The 14,432-nt window shown below is 34.1% G+C and overlaps 1 protein-coding gene across 1 annotated transcript in view; it reads left to right on the forward strand.

Annotated features, from left to right (window-relative positions):
- The window catches only part of LOC128987811 (arylalkylamine N-acetyltransferase 1-like), a 98,513-nt gene that overhangs the window by 42,456 nt on the left and 41,625 nt on the right, over nt 1-14,432 (forward strand). The window contains exon 2 of the mRNA XM_054408838.1: nt 2,568-2,595. The gene's annotated coding sequence lies outside the window, so the exon portion shown is untranslated. The remainder of the gene's footprint in view (nt 1-2,567; nt 2,596-14,432) is intronic.

Genomic DNA, 14,432 nt, shown 5'->3' on the forward strand with positions numbered 1-14,432 from the left:
TGAACATGATAAAAAAGTAATTTTTTTCAAAACAGGACTTTGCATTATTTATATATCCAACAAATTTCAAATCACTACAAAAAGCCGTTATAAATAAAAAATCTTTCAGTAAAAACAAATTGTGGCTGCACTGGTAATTATTGAGTTTTGGAAATGTTCAACGTGATATTTTAGTTTGTCTTTTCTCCAGGAATGATGCCTTATGCTCGGTAGAGGGTAAAAATAGGTAGGGAAAAATCTGGCATGTTAAGGATATACCGGTAAGTGAAAATCGCAGTCATGTTAATGAGGGTTCTGTTAGGTTAGGATGGGCATAAATTGCGCCAACTGACTTGCGTCAGGTAGTCGGGTAATCCTGAATTGCACCAACTACTGCAGGGAGCCACCCGAAACTTTCCTTAACTAAGCCAAGTGGCAGCCGTTGACAGAATAATTGAGTAGGTTGGGTTTGGTTAGGTTAGGTTAGGCTAGGTTAGGATATGACGACACGTAAACAAGGACATTCCTTCTGCCAGCAAAAAACTCCTACCAGGCTTGGGCTTGGCTCAACTAACGAACATTTTGGGACCCTTTGAGGGCTTGGCACAACTAAGAAACTCTTTGGCGCAATTAATTCACGATTGGCAGGTTTGCTGCGGTGGGGCTATCGTTACAGATGCCCGATTATGGTCTTAAACGAGTATCAGGTCACGATGTAGACGAGTAGCCGAGCCGGTAACTTTTCCTTATGCCGCCCTAGTGAGGAATTCCACGTAGGGTGTTTGTTAGACATATCGTTAGACATATACGGGTACAGTCCATTCATTAGGAACCAGCATAAATAATTACGATTCACTTCAGCTTATTACTAAACAAATAGTGAACTGCGTTTTCTGCTGAATGAAAACTATGAAAGATATGCATCCAGTTATTCACACCACATTCACCACCAGGCAAAAGGCCCTTTATATTGAGGGTGGCGGCAGGTACAGTAGACACCGCGAAATAAAATATTGCAGACATTAATTTTCCATTGCAATATGTATTGTTTCCATGGTGTTCTTATAACACCGGCGTTGTGATGAAATAAACTCACCATCAACGAATGAGTATATAGTTGGTTAAAAAGTATATAGTTTGAGGAAAACTTCTTAAGGCCCGCCAACTTGTTTATTACACGCATTATAAAAGCCAATGTTTCCAATCGATTCCCCTAGAATCTGGACAATTCCTTCACGCTCCATATATAAATTAGCCCATAGGGTCCAATCAATATAATGGACAATTTCAGCTTCAATATCATCACAACTTTGGGTATTTGCCATACTAGTGTGTTTTGATTCTCATTTACTAATCTATTTTAACGTGACCTTTCTGCAAATAAGAGCCTAAGGGAATAGCGGATTTTTGAGGGTTTATTTGAGATAAAGGGTGGACCAAAAAAACAGGGACAATTTTAAAATGTTATTACTCAGCTGTTATAAAGGCTGGAGAGTTCATTGATGTGACAAAAGAAAGTTTATTTGATGCCATTTAGAGTATAGTTACTATGGATCATCAATGGTTACCGCAACATCGTGCCTTTGTCATAGAGACCTTTTTGAAGAATAATTTGACTTTCATTTCTACTCAACGTCAATTTCGTTTTCACTTCAACATTGGCCGTAATGGTGCCCCAAACCGAATAAACTACTCAAAGATGGATAAACAATGTCCTAAACACGGCTTTAGTACTCAAAATTAAACCTAGGCAAATTTAAATTTTAATGCAATGTTTTGCAAACGGTTGGCTTTAGACGCTCGACGCAGCACACTCGCGCGAACCATTTCAATGTTTTCCGGCGTTCAAACAGTCCGAGGTCTCCCACTAGGTTTTACTTTGAGTGCAGAAGACGTGTTCTGGAAATTACTTGCCCAACTTCAAATAGTTTTTCGCTTTGGGGTTGCACCATTACGGCCAATGTTGAAGTGAAAACGAAATTGACGTTGAGTAGAAATGAAAGTCAAATTATTCTTCAAAAAAGTCTCTATGACAAAGGCACGATGTTGCAGTAACCATTGATGATCTATAGTAACTATACACTAAATGGCATCAAATAAACTTTCTTTTGTCACATCAATGAACTCTCTAGCCTTTATAACAGCTGAGTAATAGCATTTTAAAATTGTCCCTGTTTTTTTGGTCCACCCTTTACATCAGGTAAAATACGATGACACATTTTGTTTGGGTATTTCCATCTTTAATATAATCACATTTTAAGTTTTAACTTTATAAGGCGTTGTTTTACTAAGAGTTTTAACAGGATAATATAAATAAATACCAATAATTTATGAAAATGGATTTCCGAATTAAGTTTTGAGGAATAACTTTTTTTTAGATTTCGTCCATTGCTTGTGACACATTTTTTTGGTAAATACAACTTCAATAACTCTTATGTTTGTATTCTTTTCTTTTTCGCTATCCAAAAGTAAAACTCAATCAACTATGAATTGCCTGTTGATTTACACTTTAAGGATGTAATATATTTTACTGTGGTAAAACTTTTAATTTCCTCTTAATAATGTGATAACTTTTTTTATTGTTTCAGACAAATTCTCCGGATTTTCTAATCTAAGGTAAGCTAATGAGTTTCTATAAAGTAAGAAGATCTTTGACAAATTTCTAGAGATCACGTGTTAATCATGATACGATAATTGTACACTGGATTATCATTTAGGCGTACATCAGAGCTAGCCCTCTGAGATTTATCAAAACCTGTTCAAGTGATTGGTAGTAGTAAATAACCACTTTGTAATCAGTATTACGATGCAAAGACACGATGGTTAAGATTAAAATGAAAAATAATTGTACAATTTGTTAGTTACAACTATTTTACTTACAAAGAGAGACTACGAGTATCTTATTCTTAGGTCAACACATTAATTTACAAGTAGACTGATATGATTAAAAATCCCTTACTCAAATCTTTAGGATAATCAAAGACGGATAAGATATTTATTAATAAACAATGTTCCAAACAGCTCTATTGAATACTGAGAAGGACAATCTCTTTTTGGCTACCCGAATATTTAAATTATTATTAGGTGTTCTATTACATTAAAGATTGAACATAGGGACAAATCGTATAAAACCGTGTAGACAAGTTTTAATGAAAACATTCAATGAGTTAACTAACACTCTTGACATTACAGTACCTAACAAAGTATTGCTTTTAAATCAACAATTTCTCACTAGACAGGTAGTTAAAAACGTTTTCATTAAGTGTAATTGCTTCAATACAGCTTCAATTAGCAATTGTTATATGAAAAACATGTGTGTCCAGTTTTTATAACGTTCTATTAACAGCATTCCAAAGTCAGTGATTCTTTGTGCCCGTTAATGGGTTATTAATATTAAATAAAACGGTGGTTGAAGTATATCAAGGTCTCTTCTCAAAATGGTATTCCATCATGGTTATCGTTTTATTTTACAGTACCTTACTGATGGTATAATTCATTAAGTGCTAATTATTAAGAGACAGTTGATTAGTTTTTAGGCTCCAGATGGCAGTTGTACAATCATACTTAACATTTTTAATTAGCATTGAGTGGGTTGTTTCGTAAATTCGTATTAATAGAGATTTTTATATAATATGGACTGGAACGATAGAATTAATATCATTCATCTAATTTCTAGCATTTTTCTGATTCATTAAAGTTTTAGAACTACTATTATTTGCAACTGGCCTAATACTATAACTAAATATTGTCCAAATTTTAAAACATAAAAAATGAAACCAAAACATCCTAAAGTGGGCTGCGCCTTAGTTATTTGATAGCATAATATCACTTACATAATCAATGTTTCACAAGAGTGGTGCAATTCTTCAATATAAAATTATTATATAGTAATTCAAACTAATACCACAACTTATACCTTTCTTAAAATTTCTGTAATCACTCTTAAAAACCATTAAAATATAATGGTAAATGTTTAAAAATTTCCGTTCTCAAAATTTGAACAATTCAGAAAAATCCTTTATACAGACAGACTTACTTTGTATAAACTATTCATTCATAGTCGGTATGTATAAATATATATCCATAGTGTTAATGTCTATGTGTTTAAGCCCTTTGGAGCCCTGTACTACAGGCATAGATTAAAAGACTCCTTTTATCTATGCTACAGGCTGGCCACGTGTGGGTAAACGCATTTTCCGCCTCTATTAAACTAAAGCAGCAAATTTACTTTACTGAAATTAAATCATGCTGCAACATACTAACTCCCCTTAGCCATTTTAATATCAGTACTGTAAATTATTCTCGTAAACGGAAAACCTTTTTGCAAACAAATATCGTTGACAGATGCACCTATTCAAATTGCGTCTCTGATTAGATTTTGTTCAATAACACCTCGTGTGATAAAAATATTATGAATATTAATATCCAAATGAATAATCTGTTATACTGATTTCAATCTCAGCTGGCGTCCAAGGCATTAAATTAATTTAACCTCGAGTCGCCATTATTTTCATTGCAGTTTAATTCACCGGTTTTACCCAGGTGGTAATGAGTAGCATTTGCTACAGTGCAATTACAGCAATTTCTTTCCAAACTATTTTGTAGATCTTAAAAAAAACAAATAATTTAGTGTATTGAAGCGTTACTATGCACCTAATGGTTATGTAGAAAATTCTAAAAAAATTTAAATTTAAAATTCCCATGTTATTCTTATGGAGAACAAGTAGACTGTTGTAGTTTGCTTGTTTATGAACATATTTTGATCAAATTTGGATAATGTTTTTATTTCTTACTAACTATTGACATGAAAAAAAAAACAGTTTTACCCTCCCTGATGCAGCAAACCTAAGTTCTTGTTAAATTAATTCTATTTAAATATGAAGTAAATGTTATATTTTTAAGTAGACATTTTAGTGTAAATCCAATCTGGCAAATGGGAATTCGCTTAGTCTGCAGGTTTGCTGCGGCGGGGGTATTTTATTACTGTAAGAGGACACAATTAGCTGTTCTAGAAAATCCATTTTGATGAATTATTATTAGAGCTAAAACACCCTTATTAGTGTTGAATTATTTTTTTGTCCAATCGATTTAGTTATTTAGTCCCTGTTGATGGATAAACATTAGTATCAATTGGTTTTAACCAAATATAGCTAACTTCCTGCATTGTACAATCAAAATTTTTATTGGTTCATTTTTCTATGGGAAAATAAAGTATTTAGGACCTTTAATTCCTTTTGAAAATGTAAATTCCACTTTTTAATAGCGTTTAGTCTAGCAAAAATAATGCTTTCCCCTAGGAAGTGAAAACTGTTTCAGGCTCTCAAATTAACATATTTTTAACTCGGCCATTGGTTCAAAATTAATACTATTTTAAGATAAGAAATTTTCGTTGACTTTAAAAAAGATTACATAGACGATGTAGATTATTATATAGATTAATGATCCAACGCAAAGTGACGTAATAAGAAATCATCTTCATAACACCACACAGTACTGCGTTAAAGTTTCTTCTCTAAATGAGTTCTACTCGAGTGTTTTTATAGTCAGCAGTCTCAGACAATTGACTGCCACGTTTATGAGAGACATTTTAGAAACTCTTACGGTATATAATTAACTATCGAGCTCCTTCGGATTTAGTCAGATCATCATTGATCATTGATTAACTCTTAAGAAATGGATTTGAAGAACTTTTGTATAGCGAAATTAGACTCAGAAATCTTACAGTCTGCAATAAAGAAATCATCACAGTTCTCAGAAATCTTACAGTTAAAGAATAAGTTTCACGAGATTTTTCTCACTATCCTCTCTCAAGGTTTATGTACTGTTTAGCTTCTAAGGTGCCTAACTTTATCACCATTCGTTACTTTTCAATCTCTAAAAATCCACCCTTTATTTACAGTTTTCGTCCAAGTACCGTGTTACATAAGTTTGCCAGCTATTTTTACATTGCTCAACCTAGCCTTGATTGTATCTCCGCCGTGGTCACTTTACTGCTATCATGGGCGTCAACAGTCCCGGATCACTAAGGGCTGTAGGGAGACCAGGATACTAATTATGTGTGTACTGCACCGTACAAGACCTGGTAACCTTGATATTGCTCTATGTGATTATATGACCTTGATCCACACGTGCCTATATACGCGTGTGATGAAGGATATGTCCGTTTTTATACGGTTTACAGTTATAAAATATGATGTGTGATTACAATTCACGTTTTTAGGGTGGTGATCGATAATTATAGTGCTGCTAGAAGTTATTTTGGAAGAAGGTCGAGTTTTTTTTTAGTTTTTTCTTGTCATGTTGTAGAACTGGTTTGGGTTTTGCACGTTTTTCGAATTAATTACGAGGAGAAAATTGCCTTTGTTGAGGCACCCTTGAGATGTTAGATTTGTCTCTTGGTAAATTTAGCTACAAAACGTACTAAAGGAACCACCGTGATGTGGACCCTCAATTCCCACCATGATAATGTATAATTGACCGTACTAGTGTGTAAATTAAGTATTGGAACAAATATGTATTTTTTAAACCGAAACAGATGGAAATGTTCTGTTTGTGGCATTGATTGTTAACAAAGGATGAGCAATTTTTAACTAAAAATATGTTTTAACCCCCCTAACAGGGTAGGGGGTGACTTTTTTAAAAATAGCAACCCCTATTGAGTGACCCCTCATTTCGAAGGGTTTGTCAAAAGAAACACAATGACGCAAAACTCGAGGTGGATATCTCATTCCTAGCCAAAATGGCAGGTTTCCCAAAATCTGGTTTATTTTAAAAAGCACCAATAATTTCACAACTATGGAAACAAATCTGTATTTTAGCGAATTTCCTTATAGGGAAGTAGCTGTGGCCGTAGGTCTCATGGTAAGATCAATAGGCCCGGGACCTATTTAATTTTTCATTTTGATGTCCCCAGAGGCCAAAAATACCATTCGTTCAAATTTTTATATGTGTGTCCGTCCAGACGATAACTTGAGTAGTTTTTGTCCGATTTGGATAACATTAGGTTTGAAGGTGTAAGGCGGAATAAACTTGAATGAGTTCGCGAACCAGCATGATGGAACCATGGGAACGTTTTATGGGGGGGGGGCTTTATATAGTAAAAATGGGGGTTTCTCATTTTTTACCCTTAAAATACAAAATTTTTCAATTTTTCTCCAGACCTTTTTAAAGAGCTTAAAAAACAAATAATTTAGTATAGCAAAGTGTTTTTGTATAGTGATTGGTTAGGGAGAAAATTAAAAAAATGTTAATTTAAATTTTTTTATTCTTATGGAGAATATTGTAAAATGTTGTACTGTAGTTGGCTTGTTTATGGATATATTTTCATAAATCTTGGCGGATTTATTTATTTTCTACTAAGCCATTGATATTTTAATAAAAACACACTTTATTAGTTTCCCTGTAGCAGCTAACCTAGGTACTAGTTAAACATAAATGTTAATTTAATAGATTAATTGAAAATCAACCCAGGCAAATGGAAATTCGCATAAGGTGCATAGGTTTGCTGCAGCGGGGGTATTTTTATCTATCAACATGCAGCCTCAAGTAACAACGGAAACCACCCATCAACGCGTAACAGTAAACAGCTCTCATTTAACCAAACACTAACATTGTTCACCTTCAGCAAAAAACAGGAAGCTACAAATTAGAGAGGAGCTACAAGTGTCGTGTGCACATTTATGTTGACATTTGTGTTAAGTGGCCACGGCTACACAACACTACACAGGTTGTCAAGCCGGTCGGCCGAGACCTTGCTTATCAAGGTCACACCAATGACCTTGACGTTACCTCATAGTTACAGTTCATTGCCTCCTTGCTGCACTGCGATCCTGTGAATTTCGGCGATCAGGTGTTGCCATTATGTAATACGATTATCAAGGACGTTTGGACGAAGGTTGTCTGTGTCTAAAAATAAACTTGGTGGGTTGGGAGTTAATGAACCAGATTTATGTTTCTTTTATATGGGCATACTGATAATTCTGTTGGTGAAATTTTCAATATTTTCAATTTTTTGGTGATTTGACGTTGACGTTTTGACATACTTGGGAAAATTTTCTTTCCATCGAAACTTTGAAAAGTTGCAAAGGAGGGATTGGATTTGTCATACTTTATCAGATCAGATTAAACAAAAACTTCACATGTGTATAATGAGCGTCGTGGTGCGTGCTTCAACCTTACTTACTATCAGTGGTGTTGTAAGCTACAACATAAAATCATTGTATTTAGTTAAATTATATTTGGTTGTGTTACCAGTGTATCGGCAAGCCTCAAAAGAGAGCATTTGTGTTCTACTATTTGTGTTCAACAATTTGCAACACGTGTTCTACTAACTAAGTTCTTTAATTAGATACCAAACTCGACCTAGCTGCTATTTAAGAATTTTGTCTGGCTCCTCGTGGGCCGTCCCCCTAAAAGGATAAAAAACTATAACTAATAAACTAATAAAAAACTATAAGTGATAGTAGCTTAAACGAGTGCACATTTATGGCTATTATTGATATATCAAGTCTCATTATTTTATCTACATATTGGTAAAAATATACAAAATAAAAACATAGTAAAAAAAAAACCGTTCCGGGACTTTTATACCACACTGTATATAGATTGATGTGTCCGTGAACGCGATAACTTAAGTAGTTTTTATCCGATTTTGATAACATTTCAGCAGACTCCTCACACATTTCTTCCAGTCTTCCAACTCCTAGTGGCTTTACAGCAGATGTAGGGCTGCTTGTTGTCTACAGGTCCATCTTCACTTTCAGGGATTTTTATTGCTCCGGTGCTGCACGACTACGATTTTCAATGACTTTCTCTCTTTGTAGGATCTTCCTTTACTCCCTGCCACAAGCCCAACCGCCAGGATACTGGAGGTAAAGGATTAGGGCAACTGTAGGAAGTTAGTGGTTCAAGTATACTTGCGGAACCAACACCCCGACACCTCCAAAAGGTGGCGGAGGTGGTCCCTTGAATACTTTACCCAATACCCAGCCTACAGCGATCCCTACCCCCCACACCCACCACCACCGGACGAATGCGACTCTTGGCTTACTAGTTTACTTTAAAAAAGGAGAATTAGAGAATTGTTTGTACTGTTGATTGTTTGAGAGTTTTCAATAAAGTAAGTTATTGTGTCCATGGAAACATTTATACCTACTAGTAAAGAAAACATACAAATACATCGCTTTTAAAACCACTTTAAAATTTTAACTCAAGTCTAGTAAAGTATTGGCGATGTCAAGCGCTTTAATTGTTTTCTCTCTTAATGATTTAAAAGACTTATTAATTAAATTGAATTTATGATTCAACTCTAAAGGACTGTAACTTAAAGGACATGCTTAAAATTTTCTACTGAGAGTATTTGACAGCTAATGAAAAGAGTCCTATTATTAAGACCCAACATTCATATTGTATATTTGTGTAGCTACAAAACAACAGAGGGTGTTCAGCATCAAAAAACCATTAAATAGATTAACACCAATTGGAAGATAGGTCCAATTTGGAAGACGGACCATAAACGCTATCCTCAATCTTATTCTCGCTTTCAACATCGAAACGAAGGTCGAGATTGCTTTTATTAACTCTAACCGACATATAATGATTTACAATCCCGTTTTAGTGGACGTAGTCAATTGAAATTTCTTGTGATTTTACAAATTTAATTAACCATTCCATCCAAAGTATTTAGCTTAAATCAAGCACCCCTTTAAAAATCCTTTAAAAATAAAGATTTGGAAATAGATCTTGTACGTAGTAAACGTTTTGTAAAATCTATAAAGGGTATTATTTTCTACAAGGTATATTGGCAAATAGGTTCGCAAAATTAATGCACATCGACTGCAACACACTTAGATGGTGGACGAATGAGAGGAGAATTCTCACTCCTCTCATTGTTTTAGTTCTTATACCATGAATATTTGGAATGAAGCATTCTCTGTGCCTATAGAGACAGGAAAACCCACACTTAACCCCTACTCTCTGACACAGTAAAACAGTGTCAGTAATTAGGGAGGATGATAGGGGTAACTTTAAAATGCGTAGGAAAAAATTATTATCTTACTTCATGGTCACAACTTAAAAACTTGAAAATGCCTACCATACTAACCCTATACTTGAACCATCATACTTGAACCATAGCAGTAAATTATCTTTATTCACTGCTAATGCATAGCAATTTGTTAAACAATGGATGATGTTATCGAACTTATCGATTATTCAGGAAACAGCTTCGAATGAAGCAGGTCAAGTGTATGAACGTGCACGATATTTCCTCGTGCAAGGTGACTGGAGCGATATTTTTATGGTCACCTTGGACTTAAGCGGGTCCAGTGACTGTTTACGCGCTTGTACCTTGTGTCGGCGATATTTGATAAATATTTTCCTGTTCAAGCGCAAGGCGCAATCATTCAACTCTTATCTAGTATTAAAGAATGTTCTTGACGAGAAATGTGTGTTTGAGCATTGGGGCGTTGCAGTTGAAAATTACTATTTGACTCAGTCAGAAATATGGGTTAGGTTAGTTTTATTCAAGCTAAAAATCACTGCATTTGTTACAAATTAATAGTTCAAGCCGGGAGAGACTCTGTCGCCGCTGAAAATTGTTGTCGCTAAATGAACGTAGCAACAGGACTGTTTTCAAAAGAATTAAACAAACCGCAAAGCATATACAATATATATTTATACTAAACGGCTTAGATACATCTAAACGTAAAAAAATTTAAATTTAAATTTTTAAACGTGTGAAAATACATCAGTTAAAATATTTACTTTAGATACTGCTAGTAGAAGTCTCATCCTCGTCATATGACGATTGAGCTGGGGGTTCACCAAATGTTTCTTATTTTATGCAAAATAATTTTAAATTAAATGAAAAATGTATTATTTGAGAGGCGAGGTTAGGACTAGCAAGTTCACTCTGCTACTTGACCTCTAACTATTCATTCCAATAATAAAACAAGTTATCAAATGCAAAGTGACATACTAAAAACGAGCTAGTACTTGCTGGTGGGTTATTGGTAAACCAGAGAAGGTGTTTTACTCTTTAGTTATACAGTAGATTTGTCACCCTTATGGAGAAGATGAAGCCAATTTTATTGTTAGTTCTGTACGTCCAACTGTAGAGGTAGTGTTTTGTTTACAATTTGTTTCTTGTTATTTCAGTCATTTTAAACCTCGTTTAATCAAATAAAACGTTATAAACAATAACTGGTCTCCTAGTTATATAACCAAATAGCAAAGCAAAAATCATGAAAATAACCCTAAAATAATAGAAACAAAATTTCGTCTACCCCAGCGATCAGTGTCGACGTGCATGAACTAGACACGAAAAACAAGCTTCAAAATTTTTAATGGGATGAGGAGTGTAGCTACTATGGTTATGCGTTATAATAACAGGGGACAAGCTGTAAGTAGCTTACATAATAATAGTTCGTTCTATTCTGTCATAATCAATTTAATGTTATATAACCCATGTATAGAGAAGACATCGACTACTCGTACGTTTACCGGACGTAAACATCCCAGAGAATTGTTTTCAACTGATCCAAAATGATGATAAATACACGAAAGAGTTTATTTTAATTTGTGGTTAAAATAATTATATCCACGAATACTAGTATTCGCTAGTATATCGATGCAGTAAGTGATTAAACGAAGAGATAAACCATTATCGTCTGTGAGGTTTTTCTATGCCAATGCAAAATCCGCTTACTGAAGAAAGAACTCTTGAGTTTTAGGATATTTTGCCTTGAATTAGATGTCGTAAATATAAAGTTTGCCTACTTCGGGAATAAACACTTTCGTGAGTTTTCTAATATTTTGTCAAGCTATACCGCTGTAGTAGGCATTTTACTACCTGTAGTTTCTTGAGTGAATTTGTACTGCATGTGATTACACTAAGCTAATGTAATGTAACTACATCCTGATAAAACATTTTTTAATGGTTTATTGAGACGAAAATAGTGTGAAAGACGAAAAAACTGAGGAAGCAGGAAAATCTTTCTAAAGAATGTTAACTTTCCAAGATTTAATTAGTTTCATAAGCTAATGACAAGACGTAATTATGAGAGGTTTATTTTGAAACATGAATTTAACATCTTATAAACAACACCTTGATTTACACATTGGTTTAACTAAGATTTTACCCGTTTCTTCGTTTGCAATACTGTATTAACTTATGCAGTAATTTTAATTTTAATTCCAATAGAAAACCATTTGTAGGTACTGGATCGGGTATTTGTTCCCTTACAATTTCCTTAAGATGTGTTAATAATACATTTAAATATTTTTGGATATAAACTAAAATCGTGTATCCATTTTACGGATTAAATTATTAAATAAAAATTAACCTGGTTTCCACAATTTTTAACGTAAAAATACAATTAAAATGTATTAACAATAGTTAAAATGAATCATGAATAGCTGGGTTGTCGAGTTGTTATGGTGCTAATAATCAGAAATCGAACTTGAGAAAATTCAGTTAGCTTTTTAACTGTTTGAAACTCAACTTAAATCCTTATCTTTACTTCCTTACGAGGCTTTTCGTAAATGTCCCTGGCTTGGAAGTAATATTTGATCTTAATCAGTAACAAATCCACACAAAACATCTGACTCCGTACTACATTTTATATTTGGCAAAAAATGTTCAACATTGTTTCACATGATAAAAGGATTGAAGAAGACAAATTGAATTTATAGACACAATGGCAGTGTTTATAATACCATCATCGCGGTGGCGTCAAATTTAGTACTATTTTTACCGATAAATATGATTTTACCTTATTTTGGCTCAACCGATCCGTGATATCTCGCCGAAGAAGGCAATTCAAAATTTACATCATTAGGTCTAAGGCCTATTTAAGATGTTTGTACATCATTAGGTCAAAGGCCTATTTAAGATGTTTGTACATCATTAGGTCTAAGGCCTATTTAAGATGTTTGTACAATGGTATACACATTTTTAGTGATCACCTTTAAATCTAAAGATTCTGAGCACGACTTATTCCTAATCCAAATATTATATTTATTGTGCTCAATTATTGATGCTATATAACCAAACGTCATTAAATCGTAGTAATACATGTATTTGGACCAATCCCTCACAAAAAATATTGTCTAGACAACCCCAAAAGAAACAAACCAATCAAATAAAAATTTGCAAACATTTTTCATTTGTTTATTCCAAAATCAAAATCGTCTATGGGTTAGGTTGGTTGCGGGTGGCTAGGTCATCGATATCAGTGAGAAGTGGGCGGGGAGAGGTTAGAGGGGAGGGGGGAGACTGATATCTCTTACGGCCTTGTAAAGGTCGAGATGATTGACTGATATCATTACTCTACCTTGTGAAAGGATCCCTCTCCTCCAAAGGTTCGCAGATCCATCTTACATCCTTTCATGCGAGAATCCTTACATTACAAAGGGTTTGCTTGGTCAAGCTCCTTTGTGGCTGGGGTGTTTTATGTTTTATATCTTTTAGCGAATTTCCCTATAGGGAAGTAGCTATTACCGTAGGTGGCACGGTAAGACCTAGACCCGGGACCGATTTACTTTTTCATTTTGATGTCCCCAGAGGCCAAAAACACCATTCGTTCAAATTTGTATATATGTATATATATATATATATATATATATATATATATATATATATATACGTCCGTGAACGCGATAACTTGAGTAATTTTTGTCCGATTTTGATGAAATTTGGTTTAAAGGTGTAAAGCGGGATAAACTTGAATGAGTTCGCGAACCAGCGCGATCGGACCATGGGAACGGGGCTTTACGGGGGGTTTTATGGGGTAAAAATTGGTTTTTCTCACTATTGACCCTCAAAACACAAAATTTCCCGAATTCTCTTTAGACCTTTTTAAAGAGCTTAAAAAACAAATAATTTAGTATATAAAAGTATTTTTGTTCGATTATTAGTAACGGAGAAAATTAAAAAAGTTGTAAATTTAAAATTCCCATGTTATTCTTATGGAGAATATTGTCAAATGTTGTAGTTTGCTTGTTTATGAATATATTTTGATCAAACTTGGCAAATTTATTTATTTTGTACTAAGCTATCAATATTTTACTCAAAAACACACATTATTAGTTTCCTTGTAGCAGCAAACCTAGGTACTCGTTAAACCTAATGTTATTAGAATATATTTAACTGAAAATCAACTCAGACAAATGGAAATTCGCTTAGTCGGCAGGTTTGCTGCGGCGGGGTTATTGTAAAGATTTATTTATTACGTTGGGTCGTTTGTGGCCAGAATGCCTAACACGCCTAGGTACAGATTTTGGTGTATTCAGTTTTGCATTATTGAACAGATGCTGTTTAATGTAGACCATCGGACATTTATTCATTTGCCTCAAATATATTGTGCTAAACACATCGCAGACATAGGTAAAGAAATATATAAGGCACAATTTTTGTTATAAATAAATTTTGACAGTTTCTTGTTTGTTTTAAG

This window comes from Macrosteles quadrilineatus, unplaced genomic scaffold, assembly GCF_028750875.1.
Source record: "Macrosteles quadrilineatus isolate MER2022 unplaced genomic scaffold, UCM_ALF_1.0 Scaffold_2__2_contigs__length_208266976, whole genome shotgun sequence".
Taxonomy (NCBI): Eukaryota; Metazoa; Arthropoda; class Insecta; order Hemiptera; family Cicadellidae; genus Macrosteles; species Macrosteles quadrilineatus.